Source organism: Haliotis rubra, unplaced genomic scaffold, assembly GCF_003918875.1.
Source record: "Haliotis rubra isolate DU_JTF1 unplaced genomic scaffold, ASM391887v1 Scf2, whole genome shotgun sequence".
Taxonomy (NCBI): domain Eukaryota; kingdom Metazoa; phylum Mollusca; class Gastropoda; order Lepetellida; family Haliotidae; genus Haliotis; species Haliotis rubra.
The window spans coordinates 8,558,219-8,573,666 of record NW_025766002.1 but is presented as its reverse complement, the minus strand read 5'-3'; the positions used below and the strand labels follow the sequence as shown (position 1 = coordinate 8,573,666).

The 15,448-nt window shown below is 39.5% G+C and overlaps 1 protein-coding gene across 1 annotated transcript in view; it reads left to right on the top strand.

Moving 5' to 3' along the window:
- LOC124275481 overlaps positions 1–15,448 on the top strand; it is a 59,345-nt gene that overhangs the window by 14,985 nt on the left and 28,912 nt on the right. The window contains exon 2 of the mRNA XM_046711058.1: positions 9,975–10,141. The gene's annotated coding sequence lies outside the window, so the exon portion shown is untranslated. The remainder of the gene's footprint in view (positions 1–9,974; positions 10,142–15,448) is intronic.

Genomic DNA, 15,448 nt, shown 5'->3' with positions numbered 1-15,448 from the left:
TTCACAATTATCTAGTTGAATTTGTCTGTTCTCATTGTAAGTACGGCAGATGTGCTATATACCGTAGGTAAGTATTCTACACCCAGTGACATCCATAAGGACGGAACGTACCCATAAATAAAAGAGGACCAAGAAGAGCTCCTTGTTGTATACAAACCTGGCTGTAGACTATTTAATGTGATATACGGTCATTATCCGATAGTTTGTTAACTTGTTACACTCTACCGTGGGATAAATCAACTTTTTTGAAAATGACTGTTTGACTGTTCTGTCAGATACATCCTTCCTGTATGTCTTAATATCCTCACAAACTTTTTCTTTATTTACTAAAAAAGGTAGAAAAAGAAAAGGCAAAAAATAAACAAAATTGAAAAGTGTAAATCATGTTTCACAACCTCGTGATTATCAAGCTGATTGACGCAAGGGGTTTATGTGATGTATTGAAAAAGAAAAGTACTTTGTCATTCCCTATTATAGTCTGAAAGATATTTTCATTACGTATGTTAGAAGAGGATTCACTGAGGATTATGTGTGATCACGAAGGCAATTTGTTGTTTCCTGAGTGAGGATATCCGACCCAATGCACTGCTCATCCTATCTGGAAGTATATTTTATATTGTCATGTCACTCATTTCCTTTGTCACAAAGCACATGATTCATTTATTCACTCATACAGGTCCCGGTAGGCTTGTTTCAATCTGTCATGTTAGACATGCTTTTGTAGGTCAATTTCATGGCATATAAGACATATCGTTGCTAATTTCGTGTCTTTTTTTCTTAAATTACAGGTGTTGTTGTTTATCAACAGAACGAACACGTGCCTTAAAAGTAACTCTTAAATCTGTCTGTATGGCTGAAATATTACCCAAGCGAAGTAGAAACTCACTCATCTAACGCGGGTTTTAAATGAATTGTATTCTCCTTTGAATTAGTATACATTTATCAAATTCCCCATAAACATTAAAGCGTAACTCTATAATCACGCGGATTCTCCAGTCATTATGTTGCACTAGAGGTCAATCTTAATAAGTTTAACACTCATGACACCCGTATGAAGCAATCATGAACTGAAGGTTAGACGTATTACAACTACATGTTATTATCAAGGGGTACATGGGCTGGTAAAAGTGGATAGGAATTCTGACTCATAGTGCCATCTTTATGAAATGGTCATAAGTAGTTTATTCATTTTAAACGCAAACAACGTATCAATAAATACACAATATTTACGGATGGGTTCCAAGTTACAACGATCACAAGTGCTTGACAACAAAGAATATAGGACATATTAGATTCAATTTTCAAACCTTATTAGATAATGCTTTTATTACATTTAGCCCTTCCATCTGCCAGGAATTCATTCCGTCCTTAACTCTGCCAGGAATGTCACGATTCGGGTCCATCTACCCGGGATGCATTATGATTTTACGATTACGCGGGATGGATTCTGAATAATTATTTTTCTACCCGGAATGCTTCCTTAAATCTACATAATCTCTTTCCATAAACCTCCCAGGGATACATTGTGGTCGTACGTTCACTGAATTTACAAAAGGCTGCATTAATATTCCGGCTGGAATGTTATCATTCCTTAACTCTACCCGGAATGCATTCCGTCCTGAATTCTACTCTGAATGTTACCGTTACTTAACTCTACCTGGGATGCAATCCGTCCCGTCCTTAATTCTACCCTGAATGTTACCATTATTTAACTCTACCCAGAATGCATTGCGTCCTTAATTCTACTCTGAATGTTACCATTATTTAACTCTACCTGGGATGCATTCCGTCCTTAATTCTACCCTGAATGTTACCATTATTTAACTCTACCTGGGATGCATCCCGTCCTTAATTCTACCCTGAATGTTACCATTATTTAACTCTACCTGGGGTGCATCCCGTCCTTAATTCTACCCTGAATGTTACCATTATTTAACTCTACCCGGAATCCATTCCGTCCTTAATTCTACCCTGAATGTTACCATTATTTAACTCTACCCGGAATCCATTCCGTCCTTAATTCTACCCTGAATGTTACCATTATTTAACTCTAACGGGATGCATTCCGTCCTTAAGTCTACCCTGAATGTTACCATTATTTAACTCTACCCGGAATCCATTCCGCCCTTAATTCTACTCTGACTGTTACCATTTTTAACTCAACCCGGAATCCATTCCGTCCTTAATTCTACTCTGACTGTTACCATTTTTAACTCAACCCGGAATCCATTCCGTCCTTAATTCTACCCTGAATGTTACCATTATTTAACTCTACCTGGAATGCATTCCATTCTTAACCTCCCCGAGATGCCTTAATTCCGCCCTACCCGGGATGCTTTTGCAATCACTACCCGAGATGCTTTTGCAATCACATACATTGGAAGGTTATAAATCCTTAAATCTACCCGGAATGCATTCAGGTCTACATTTTACCTGAGGGCATTTTTTTCCGGAATCATTATTCAAATGCACCAGGAATACACAATGATTGTAAAGTTATTCGGGATGCATTCTGCAAAGATATATCAGGAATGCCATCATTCCGTCCTTAAATCTAACCGGGAAAGTTATTATATTTTAACTCTTCCCCTGATGCACTCCACTCTTTAATATACCCGTAATGTTATCAATCCTTAAATCTTCCATGTAAGCATTCCTCTCCGTGTGTTATTCATTCTTAAATTTACTCGGGATAAATTCCATTCTTTACTTTTAAATCCATACATGATTCATTCTACCCGCAGTGTTGTCGTTCTTGAAAAGTACCCAGGATGCATGCATTCCGTCCTTAAATCTACCCGGAATGTATTCCGTCATGCATCCATCCATAGTGGAAAGGCGTTGCTACCAAACATCGGGGTATTCATTATCATTTGGTCCGAGTCACTGTAAATAGATGCATAAGTTAAATCGTCTCTTGCAATGTAAATTTGTACATCTGTGAATGACAAATTATCGGTATATATACAAGTTCAGGTCACAGAGAGTCATCGGCATATACACTGATAATACGAATATTTGTTTGGACGTTTCGAGTGTGTCGACACTTGAGACAGTTTTCAAGTGTCACCATACAAGAGCAGAAATATTGCCAACACGGTTTGGTACGGATTTTATCCACTTGTTAACAAATGGGTAATATGTTTGCATGCTTCATCGGCTCAATAGAGCGCTGTATCAATGCCTTGCGCACTACAAACAGAGGGAGTTTAACACTGCTTTCACTTTCAATGCGAAGAATGTCTGTATTATAGCATACCGCTTGTCAGTAAATCTTGTATCGATGTGTCGTTTTAGTTCTCAAACACAAAGTCCTCAAGTATGGAACTCACACTAATTAAGATAAGACTCAGTTTTAAATATAGCTCGCTAAATATGAAGAAAACGCAGCTATGAATATGGGACACACACCTTAGAATTATATACTGAACTGTAAAAGTAATGGGCATAAGTATGAGTGAGTGAGTTTAGTATTACGCCGCATTCAGCAATATTCCAGCTTTATGGCGGCGGTCTGTACATAATCGAATCTGGACCAGACATTCCAGGGATCAACAGCATGAGCATCGATCTACGCAATTGGGAACCGATGACATGTGTCAACCAAGTCAGCGAGCCTGACAACCCAATCCCGTTAGTCGCCTCTTATGAAAAGCATTGGTTACTGAAGATAAATTCTAACCCGGACCTTCACGGGTGGCCCAAATATGAAGCAAGCTTGGGGGGCTGTGGTGTCTCCAGGTCTTGGTGGACTTCATTTCCTCATAGGAAGATATCAACGACTTATGGCAAAGTAAAACACTCAGATATCCTATAGCTTGGATATCAATGCCATACTATTTTAATTGACCGTGACCCAAACGTATTTTAAAGTCATTTCCATAAAAGATTTCTAAATGTCATATTTGAGTTGCTGCTGAAAGTATTTCTTTCAAATTGATACAAATGATAAAATTATAACTAAAAGGTTTTGGGGGTAATATGATGATCATCCACAGCCACCTTAATTTTACACTTCCGTATTGAGGTTGTGTTAAAACAGCTCCTTAATACTATTGGGTTATACACTACACGAAAGAAGTTAAGGAGCACTGATAATTTCATACCACAGCTGTTAGTGTGTCATGGCTACGGATTATTGTGATAAAAAGGATCGGTTGTCCTTAATTCTATTTTGAATGGCCTATGTGATACGACACATATAGCCAACCATCACGTACACCTGAGTAAAAAGGCGGAACACAACATCATGACGCAATACGTGTGCTCCTATACATAAATTACGCATATGAAATCACGAAACGTCGATGTGTCATACTCTATGTCAGGTGTATGACGGCGTAAGTGTAAAAACTGCCAATTCATCCCCGAGTAATAAAAAGTCATATTTTTGGAAACATATGACCAAGAATAGATTACTACCAAAGAAATCTCATATGGAATTTTACCACGCCTATGTTAACGCACCATAATGATTTTAGAGGAGAATAATGCTCACATATTTACTGTTGACTGAATAAGCAAAATAAGCAAGAGGTAAGGCTATCTTCAATGAATGTACCAGAGAAAGGGGTATTTAGGGGGAAATCCATTTAAAGGAGTGGAAGTGAAAACTGTACAATGGTGTATTTTCAGTGTCTTTCAACCAGTCAATTATATACACATATGCGACTGGGCGTTACTGTCAGGCCTTTATACGTCAAGCCGTCTTGACTAATGATACAGAAAACATATAAAAGATCCGAGGCAAAAAGCCCTCAGGTTAAATAAAGGAAGTTACACCTTCGTTAGAATCAGCGTCAACAATTGGAAAGTCAGGACAGGCTCTAACGTATCTACGTCACAGACCACAAGTTGACCAATCAAAATAGCGCAATTTTTGCTTTTTACGTACAATATTCCCACGTCTTTTTAACAAGCTTGGCGCTACTGTGATCGTTGTTTCAACAAGCGAGTTGTCCTCACAGGAAAGGTCGTTTTGTCACATTCCAATAGGGTGGATTATTCTATGCATAATAAATACAAATGTGGATTGGCTATATGGGAGTCGACGGATTCATTTAAGTGTCCTGTCCTTTGTCGCTTCATTTATTCTGTTATCAGCCTCTGACAAAGTTGGTTTAACATCTACCTACATGTATACGAGGTAAGGCAATCGTTTCAATTAATCGTTGTCTACAGTGACGTGTCAATGCAGACTACCTTGTCATGTTAGATGTATTGTTGCTAATTATATGCATTGGTTGTAGATATCAGTTGATTGACATTACCAAACCGACATGTGTTGTTTATCAACACAACAAACACGTGTCTAATGACACAGCATATGCCAGATTATCGACCACGGTTTTGGCTCTTTTGAACATAATGGCATAAAGTATTAGTAATTGGCTCGTAATGGACTTTGATGTTCTATGCTCATACAAAAAACAACAAAGCCTTAATCCTATCCTTCTTTGAATCAAATATGAAATCAGCTATATGTTTAAGCATAGATTCATGTGATCAAGATAACTACAAGGTTTTTCTTCTTACTTGAGTGAACATGTGTCATCTTGAGACAACTACACAAAACCACCTACAATGGTAATGTCAAATAACAATCTTTAATATTCACCTGATATGTTATTAGACATACAATCGTGTGGATTGAGACTGTGTCCTTTATGAATGAATGTACACAAGGGTATCTGATCAAAAAAACTTCAAGGAATGCTACAGGAATGTGTGTTTAGATCACTAAAGCATAGCACGTTTGCCTGTCTATCAGATGTACATTTCACAGAGACACACATCAGATATTCGTAGAGTCACAGTCAAGATAGACATCTTGTCAAGTTTCGGCAGCATTACATAGAACCATTTAACCTCGTGACACATATCAGACAATCTTGGGTCGTAAATGCGGTCACATGCTTACTGATATGCATTACTGCCTATCAATTGTACATCGATAGTTTTGTAGGCGGGTTTACTGTAGCCTAGTCACATGTCAATGAAATGCAAAAGCACTTGTCGATAGCTGTCGTGATAGAGTCATCAAATATGAGTATTGTATGTTTATCTTATCAGCTATTATGATAACTATGTGATAAAGTCACGCCAAGGGCTTGTCTGACGGTTATCATCTACTTGAGAAAACGCAATGTAATTATATGTCTATTGCTGAAATTAGTGTATGAGCTTAGTGATACGTAGCTAACGCATGCGTGTCATTCGCAATACTTAACGGTAACAGGTGAAATGGACATGCTATATACATGTACAACCTGTAAGGATATACTGACACCTGAGACACTGTCGCTACGTCAAACACGAATATATAGGCCCTTTATTCACAGCACAGATGATGATGTATCTTAACACGAGTGTATACTGATGGTAATAAATCATGCAACTATTTTCGTATTGATATTTGGAAATTCATATGGAGCAATAATGTTACCATCCCAAGCACAGTTTACGAAATACAGACACATATCAAGGATACACAGTCATTCAATTCATGTCAACATAAACGGAAGTGTGTCCGCTTCAGAAACTTATTGTAGGGAATGACTGTGTGAGTGTGTGAGTGAGTGACTGAGTGAGTACACATATAATAACACGCAGCTCTCTCTCTCTCTCTCTCTCTCTCTCTCTCTCTCTCTCTCTCTCTCTCTCTCTCTCTCTCTCTCTCTCTCTCTCTCTCTCTCTCTCTCTCTCTCTCTCTCTCTCTCTCTCTCTCTGGACCGCCTCCGTGGTGTAGTGGTTAGAGCGTCCCCCCCGGAGAGCGGAAGGTCGCGGGTTCAATCCCCGACCGCGTCATACAAAAAGACGTTAAAATATGGTACTTGTTGGTCCCTGCCTGGCGCTCGGCCAAGGATACAACAAGGGTACAACAAGGACTGGTCGGCTCGGAGTCAGTATAACGTGTGTGAGTGGGGTATTCATGCTTCACTGCGGCATGGTACCTCAGTGGGCTAGCGCTACAAAACCAGCTTCAGTCTGGGCTAGTACAAGCAACCGCACATACACATACACACGCATGCACGTCGTCATATGAGCGAAATATTCTCAAGTACGACGTTAAACCCAATTTCACCTCACCTCTCTCTCTGTGGATCTCCCCCCCCCCCTCCTCTCTATAACCTACACACACGCATTATTCAATCGATGTAATATCTGTAATCTGTCTGCCTGATTCTGGATGACAGAACAATCCCCTCTGCCCTTGATTAAAAACTGCAATGTCTTTATAGTACATTCAACATTGTACATTTCACATGACAGACACACATCGCATACACTATGGCTGGCGGATACCAAGAGGGGATGAGTTAATACAATCAGGCAGTCACTTACGCATGATATGTGAATAGGAAATCACGATACATAAAAAATCCTACGATGAACTTTAATAGTAACATCATATTATACCAGTATTCTTGACATCTGAAATGGAAAGTACACGCATACTCGCGGTCCTGTGAATAATGACTGATATGTCAACGGCTTTATATTGGATTACCAGCTCCTTCCGCATGGTTGACAATGCTGGGCATTTAGGGATACCATCCTGCAGCGGGCAGGGATCGTACACTGCATTTCATGTTCTGTTGTTCTGACTTACGGCCGGTCGTCAGTTGCATGCATGGACCGTCAGTGACTCGAGTTTCTACGTTGATATTTCATGTGGCATTTGTAGACTACGAACCCTCCTTACGATGCCTAAACTCTGGTGTGAGTTATCTATTTCCGCATTATTTGCAGGAAATAGTTCTGGGAATGTCGTGATGGTCTCGTTGTATATGTCAGTCTAAAACTGCTGTTCCTCGACATGCCGTTAATGTTTATGAAGTGATCGCCAACAACCTGCCGTTTAATTCAGCCATTCAGTCTTTTCGCCAGGTCTTAATACCCTGGAGTTAGTAAACGTTTCCCATCCAACCTATCAAGGGCACAGGTAGCTCGGCTGACTAAAGAGCTGTAATTTCACAGAGTTACGCCCCTTAGTTGTGCCAGAATGTTATGAGTCTGGAACTGAGATTCTCGGTGATTATTGCTTTTGGTTATCAGGCAATGCCCGTGTCCCCGGGTATCACAAGTGGTTATTGTCGTAATCGTTTCGGGCTTCCTCTCCTACTAAGGTGACCAGCCGTAAAATAGTAGACTTGCTGTTCAAAGGGTACCGAAAATAGACTCAATCACAAGCTCATCTACGCATGCTCTGAAGTTAGTCAGCTGTCTCATGCATATTCAATGTAGAATCAGCTGAATAAAGTACTAGCGTTGATAATATGGGTATTGACAATGTGAATAACCCAGGTTTATGTTAACAAAAGCCTTATGATCTGTCAAGACTCAGGAGCATTCAAAGATATAAATTAAGTGTCCACATTATATTATCCCAGTCCATTGGGTCATTGGTATAAATTTGTCTCAGAACACAATGATATAAGCAACGGAGCATCTCAAACCTACAGGTCTTCAGCTGACGTTTATGTACACTTATGTCAACGGTCATAAATCTAAACAGGGTAGTAAACAATGACTGGTGTTCATAGGTAACCTTTTTGCTGTAAATCATATCTTATATTACTGCTATTTTTGCTGTCAATCCACCACAGATCTTGATCATATCAGTTCACATAAGACATAAGTGTCAATTTCGTATCCTTGTATAGTTGAGTACAATAACACAAGGGGCGATGGGGGAGCCCAGATGTTAAATCGTTCGCTCTACACGCCGAAGACCCGGGTTCGTTTCCCACCCTAAGATAATGCGTGAAGCCCATTCCCCGGTGTCCACCGTTTTGATAGTACTGAAATATTACTCAAAACGGAATAAATCCATACTCACTTAGGATATATGTTTGTTTTAGCTTAATGCTTGGTATTAATTTCTACATATGATCACGTTATGTATGTAAATGGTATGAGCTACGTGTTAGGGAGAATACATTGTATAATGAAACATGGTATATAACGTCATACCATTTCTAAGCGTGTTTACCTATGTGCCAAAGTTTCACCAAGTATCCACCTCACACACTCGCTCCAATAACAAAAGACGTTCGAATTAGGTCTGTCATACAGACCCTGAAGCAAATATACCCAAGAAATCCCACGCAAGTCTAGAAAATGTGGCAAGTCTGAATATGAAGAATGTCTCAGGGCTCCTTTTTACTATATTCTATTTTTTATACTATGAGTTTTTTTTCTGTAAAATATGTTCATTTCGGAGACTAGTTGTTAGTCTAGAATAAGGTTTAACTGCGCTGTTCCACTCAGGGGCACCAAGAGTCTAGTGTACCCATGTAGGGATTTGAACCTCAGTCTTCGGCGTGATAAGCGAACACTTTAACATCAAGGCCATAGGAGGTTCAAAGACCTACACATCTTTCTCTTTGTATTCACATAATGCTGGTACAGAGTGTGCAGGGCCTGTCGTGATCACGAATCAAGTGTTTTCTATGTAACATTACATGGAAGTGTTAGAGAACAAACACAGTAATTTAGCACACAGCAAGAGTATAATACAGACGAAGTCGTGCTTGGTTCAACAGGAACTAGACACCCAGTCTTAAACCAGCAGGTAGCGTTCCATCAGCAAATCTTCACTTTCATTTTTCGATTCCCTCGCTTTCTTTTCACTTCAATATTTATTCATCAATACAAGGCCATTCTCCTGCCCGAGTGATGGTCGAGATTGACAATGGGGTAATTTTCAAGCCCAGGTCTCCCGACACGCGATGGCACCGTCACTCTGGGGTTGACATTTCACACACAATGTACGACGCTCGGATTCTCACAGCATAGCGGACAGCTAACCAAACCTGTCCTCACTGATCAGGCGAATTAGTTGCATCGACCAATTGTGTCGTCACAGGGCTATCATGCTCCCCGTTTACAGTTTCTGTGCGCTGGTCGTCGGAATGAGACTAACTTTGAGAACACAAGGCGTTGATTCTTCCTTCTCTTTTCTACAACAGGTTTGTTGATAAATGGGAAGTCCAGCAACACAAGGCCTTAGCCTAACACGCTCCTCATCACGAAGGGGATAACAAGCTACCCCATGTATCTCGACAAAAAGGGTCGGCGTTTAATCTCCTGGCAAAACATCTTGGATATACCGATCAACGACTTCCAAGAGATAAGGGTAAGTCATATCTTGTTTGTTTGTAAATGTTTTACAGAAACGTCAAAAATGATTTAATATTGAATGATATTTTCATTAAACGTTTGTACCCAATTTAAGAAACATATCGTTTCTAGAATCAGCTTCTAATTGCTAATACATTATATGAAGCAACATACCAAATTAATACCTTAAATATGGAAAATATGGAAACTGTTTCACCAAACGATCTGTATATTTCATACGTATGTCCATGTTTTCATGACATGTTAAACTGAAACCAGCCAGTGCGAGTTTTTTTTGTAAAATGATAACACATGATACGTCTATCACTAAGTGTACATGCTCTTAAGCCCAAGCCTTCTCAAAACATTAAACATATTTCTCTCTGTCACGAATTATTACAAATATTTTCGTAACAATAAAGCTCCATTTGAAAAGCTATTCAAGTCATTAAATACATAGCATACGCCTGGCGCTTTCTTCTACAATATCATAACATAATAAACAAAGCCCAGGCCCTCAACGGTATTTGTGTCACCACGCGTATCCATGTTAAATTATACCTACCCCCAATGTGCTGAGCATATGCCGATCTTCACCGCGTCTCTATTACGAAAGTTAACCACTGTACAACTTAAACCCCCATGCACCAAAATGTACTACATTTTGGCTGATATGTTATCCGAGGAGGGTGTATGAATTCTGCCTACCAGGTTTGCAACTGAGTTTTTGCCCAATGCTCACCTCGAGTATGGAACGGACCGGCACAAGTGTCTAAGATCATGACCTTTGCATGAATCTGTAGACATGAAAAACTCCAGCGTTTGTATTTCAATAACCGCCCCGCCATCGAAAGATATGTACTAGTATGTACATTTGTAAAGACAGAAATAACTGTAGTTGAAAGGCGAGCGTCGATCGATCAATGTGGTTACTTTCATAAGTGTTTGACAGTCAATATTGAGGGAGTAGCGTGGCCCGACATTCCTTGGAATGGCTTAATTTAGTCTCTTTACGTCACTTGATGAAAGCACGTTTTGCACGTGCGTATGTTTCACAGTGGTGGGTGGAGTTATATAGCTATAATCTCTAACCCGTAAATGAATTCGAGGGTCCTTCACTTTTCAACACAAGAATGCAAGACGCTATTGAGAGCAATAATTTGAATTCTTGTTTGTAACAACATATTTGGGGTATCTATGAAAGTAGATTCGATTGTCCCGTAATCCTTCAACATGTCAGGACAAATGTTGTTAGGAATAAACAAGTTCAAATACTTTGATCATAGTGAAATCCTTTAAATGCCCAAGTCAAGTCACGTCTTATGTTGAACCCATCTTCCTAACAAACAGGCAATAAATTTGACATAAAAGTGTGGAAAATTGTAAAGCCAGACTTTAAGAATGATGACGTCATCCCCTTTGATTCCATGCCATGTTGGTCATATCGTGAAACTCATTATCAGCGTTACAGCCAGGATGGTCCAGCAGAAGGAGTGTTCACCCTGAGAGCGGAAAGTCGGTGGTTTCATCCCTGGTTTACCCATACCAAAATGCAGTGAAACGTAGTACTTGTTGTTTCCCAGCCTGCGTACCCTATTTCGTGGGTATGTTCCACATTAATTCTACACCATTATGTTATATGTTAATTCCTCATTCGTCACATTGGATAAAAAATAGAAATGACATTACAATGGTACCTAACCCAAATATTTGATCTAACATACTCATACATACACACGTAAATACACTTAGAAGCGATATGACGTGATAAACCAAATTGTATCAAATTGCATTCAGCCATGTTTTCTTTGTAACATGTAGCTTACATCCTTTCAGTAAATTTTTTTAATTAGGTCATGATCAATGTCTAACATACCCAAAAGAGACATTTATCGATATTCATGAAATATACAGCATATAGTGGATGAGTATGGTTTTATTCCGCTTAGAGAAATATTCCAGCGCTACCCAGGTGCAGGACGCCAGTGACTAGGCTTCACACATGCTCCCAGGTTGGGAATCAAACAGAGGTCTTCAGCGTGACGCGCGAGAGCTTTAACCACTAGGCTACCCACCTCGACTACAGCATAGGAATGCATTGATGTTTGATCGACATTAAACCAAATACTTTAATGAGGTGTATTTGGTACGTATTATATTAGTTGAATGCACACACACACACACACACACACACACACACACACACACACACACACACACACACACACACACACACACACACACACACACACACACACACACACACACACACACACACACACACACACACACACATTTTAAAGTGCATGTTTGTATCCAGCTAACTGGTGTGCTGTTGACAGTGTTGTAATCGATTTTGAGTATAAAAGTAATTATCCCCGTCGCCTATTGCGTTGTCAAGTATTAGACTGATTTATTGACAAACTTGTTATTTACACAATCAGGCCTCAATATTATTCATGGACTGTGTGATTTATCGGGAATTATGTCATAAGGTAACGTTTTGTATTATAACAAGAAACGTTGATAAATTGCCTTGAATTTCCTTCCATGGCAAATTTCATGGAAACAGTCTTCTGGATGGCATTTCCCTATTGTACGTCCTGCATTTAATAACTTCGTTTCGTTTTTGTTATGCTGTATCGACATTGTATGCCAAAATTTCGTGTAACCATGCGGAAAAGGTAGTCGCATTAATGGCCTATAACCGCAGAGGGTTCGTTTCATGAAGTTTATGATCAACTATGAATAATCAAAGTGTTCTCAAAATTGGTTATGAATAATATCAATAATGATTGTCAGATGGTTTAATGGCATCCTATGCGCAATGTAGGATGTTGACAATAAAGTTATGTGTTACAAATAACATATGTTGTATGTGGGATCACTCTTTCTCGATAAGGTACAGATTCTATTGGGGAGGTGGGGAAGTCCAGTGGGTAAAGCGTTCGCTCGTCACGCTGAAGTCCCGGGTTCGTTTCCCCACGTGGCTGTAATGTGTGAAGCCCACTTCTGTTGTCTTCCCTCGTGATAGTGCTGGAATGTTGATAAAAGTGGCGGAAAACTATACTCACTCACTCACTCAGATTCTAGTACTTTGCTTTTGGGGGTTCAGTCCCATCCGGTATTCGAACCCACACTCTGAGAGTTTGGCACCGACGTGAGCTACCTAACCCCTCACCCCCAAAACGTACGGTACTACTTTGCTGAGGAAGTGCAATCCCAAGTATAAAGTGTTACATTTGACCGCTGTTTAAATGGAAGTTTGTATTCATAACTGATGTTTTGTTGAACGATGTTTTCGTCTTCGCCCAGACCCGTGCCCTTGAATAACACGATATTATGGTGAATATTTTCTGTTCAGCAAGTACTTTTATTGTAACGGAATGTTTGAAACAGTAACGCTTTGTGTTTTTCATTACCATCGATAAAACTGTTTCTTTTTTCACAAAATTCAAAAATGTATGACATAATAGCAACGGATAATGAACACTTGCATTTTTTGGGGCCATGTGGCACCAAAGCCTTTTTGTCTTAGATATTAATCCCATTCTTTCATTTATTATTAAAACAGTATTCAAGCAGGGGGTAACGTAAGGTAATTATCGGGACATTTTGTTATTTTCAAGATTGCAGTGATTTCTGAGGATGAAACGAATTGCTATCCAACAATCAAAATATTCACGGTCAGTGAATGTGAATGAAATTACTTTGATCTAAATTGCAGAATAGTTTGAAGGTCATGCAAATCCATTATTAAGTGTACAGACAATGTTTGCACGGTTGGATGTTTGCACGCAACAGACAACGCTGAGCGTGCATAACAGCGTTATCTGTGACGGCAGGTACAGGCAAAGACATACAGAGTTAGGTACAAGGTAATCATTGAGATGACGTTGTGGTTGTTGGCGTTTTGTAACAATGACGTCGTGACGTTACTACTGTACTATGGGGATAGAACAAACTCCCCAACTGAACATCCGGCTTCATTGTTGTCCTGATCCTATTAAACCCAATCTAAGTATTAGTATCAACTCGATGACGTCAGTCAACTTCAGGAAAAACACCTGACTGTTATTCACGCTTTATGTAATAACCGCCGTGGGTGGTATCGTCGTTTCATCGTTTCGGAAAGACATATTTCGTGATCATATTTTCAAAACCTGTACAATCGTTTCCTGTGTTTTATCCCAGCAATTGTATATCGGTCTGGTGTGTGGCAACGTTTATTCGATTTATGCATGTTGTACAAGGTACTGAAATTGAAAATATGCAAAAATCGTGTCCATAGGTAATTATTGCTGAAACATGAATACATTGCGGCTTTTCCCGAACGTCACAAACATTCCTTGTAAATGAATGAACATCATGTCAGGATTGCTTTGTATTTCCATAATTTAATAACCTGTTGAGACCAGTGTTTGAGCGATATGATAGTCAAGATAAAAACGCTAAGGTCGACTCTGTGTACATACCAGCGAAACATCCTCTTATGGCCACCAACATCGGACAGAAAGGGCCCTTGACATCAATCTTTTAACTTTCCCTGCTCTTATCGTCCAACCATGTAAGTGCATTTACCTAACGCGCACATATCCTCGTTGTAGAAATGGGCCAACGATTTTCAAGAGGCTCGTTTTTTTAGCCATCGTCGCTTTTTGAAGTTTGAGAAGACGTTCCTTTGAACTAGAATGTCGCACCGCGGGTGTAGGCAACGAGGCAAAGGGCGAGTCTCCTAGACAAGGAGCGAATTCTTCACTCGGTGGTCTCGTTGGGTCGTTTCTCATAGCGAAAACAATGTCTGGTGACTATTTCAGACGTAAAATTATCCTCCCAAAACCATACAGATAAGTTTGATCTCAAAGGATGTGAAACTATACTTAAGCCTCACCTGTCGTCTTCTTTGGTAGAAAGATTAAAGACCTGTTCAATGGATAAGTACTTGATTTAGTCAAGAGGTGACTTATGTTTACGAAGATATTTCAAGTAGTTTTATTTTTTATATCCCGTCATTTAGCCGCCTCCAGAAATTCTTAAGTCACTTGTCCATTTTATGATTTTGGATTCAAAAGGACATACTCAATCTATGCAGTATAACACGCCATGCAAATAGAGGAGATATGTGTACGTTAAGTTATACAATATATATCTTTGCACAAGACTTTCGCGACGCACACGAAAACATGTAACAAGATACACTTTAAATTGAGCAAAAAATTGTGTTGATGTGTATCGTTGTAAACGATCAAAATTTTTAACATTTTATTCAGAGTATGCTGGTGAGCGCCCTGAAGAAATACCTGAGATGTCTCCGGTGGTTGAG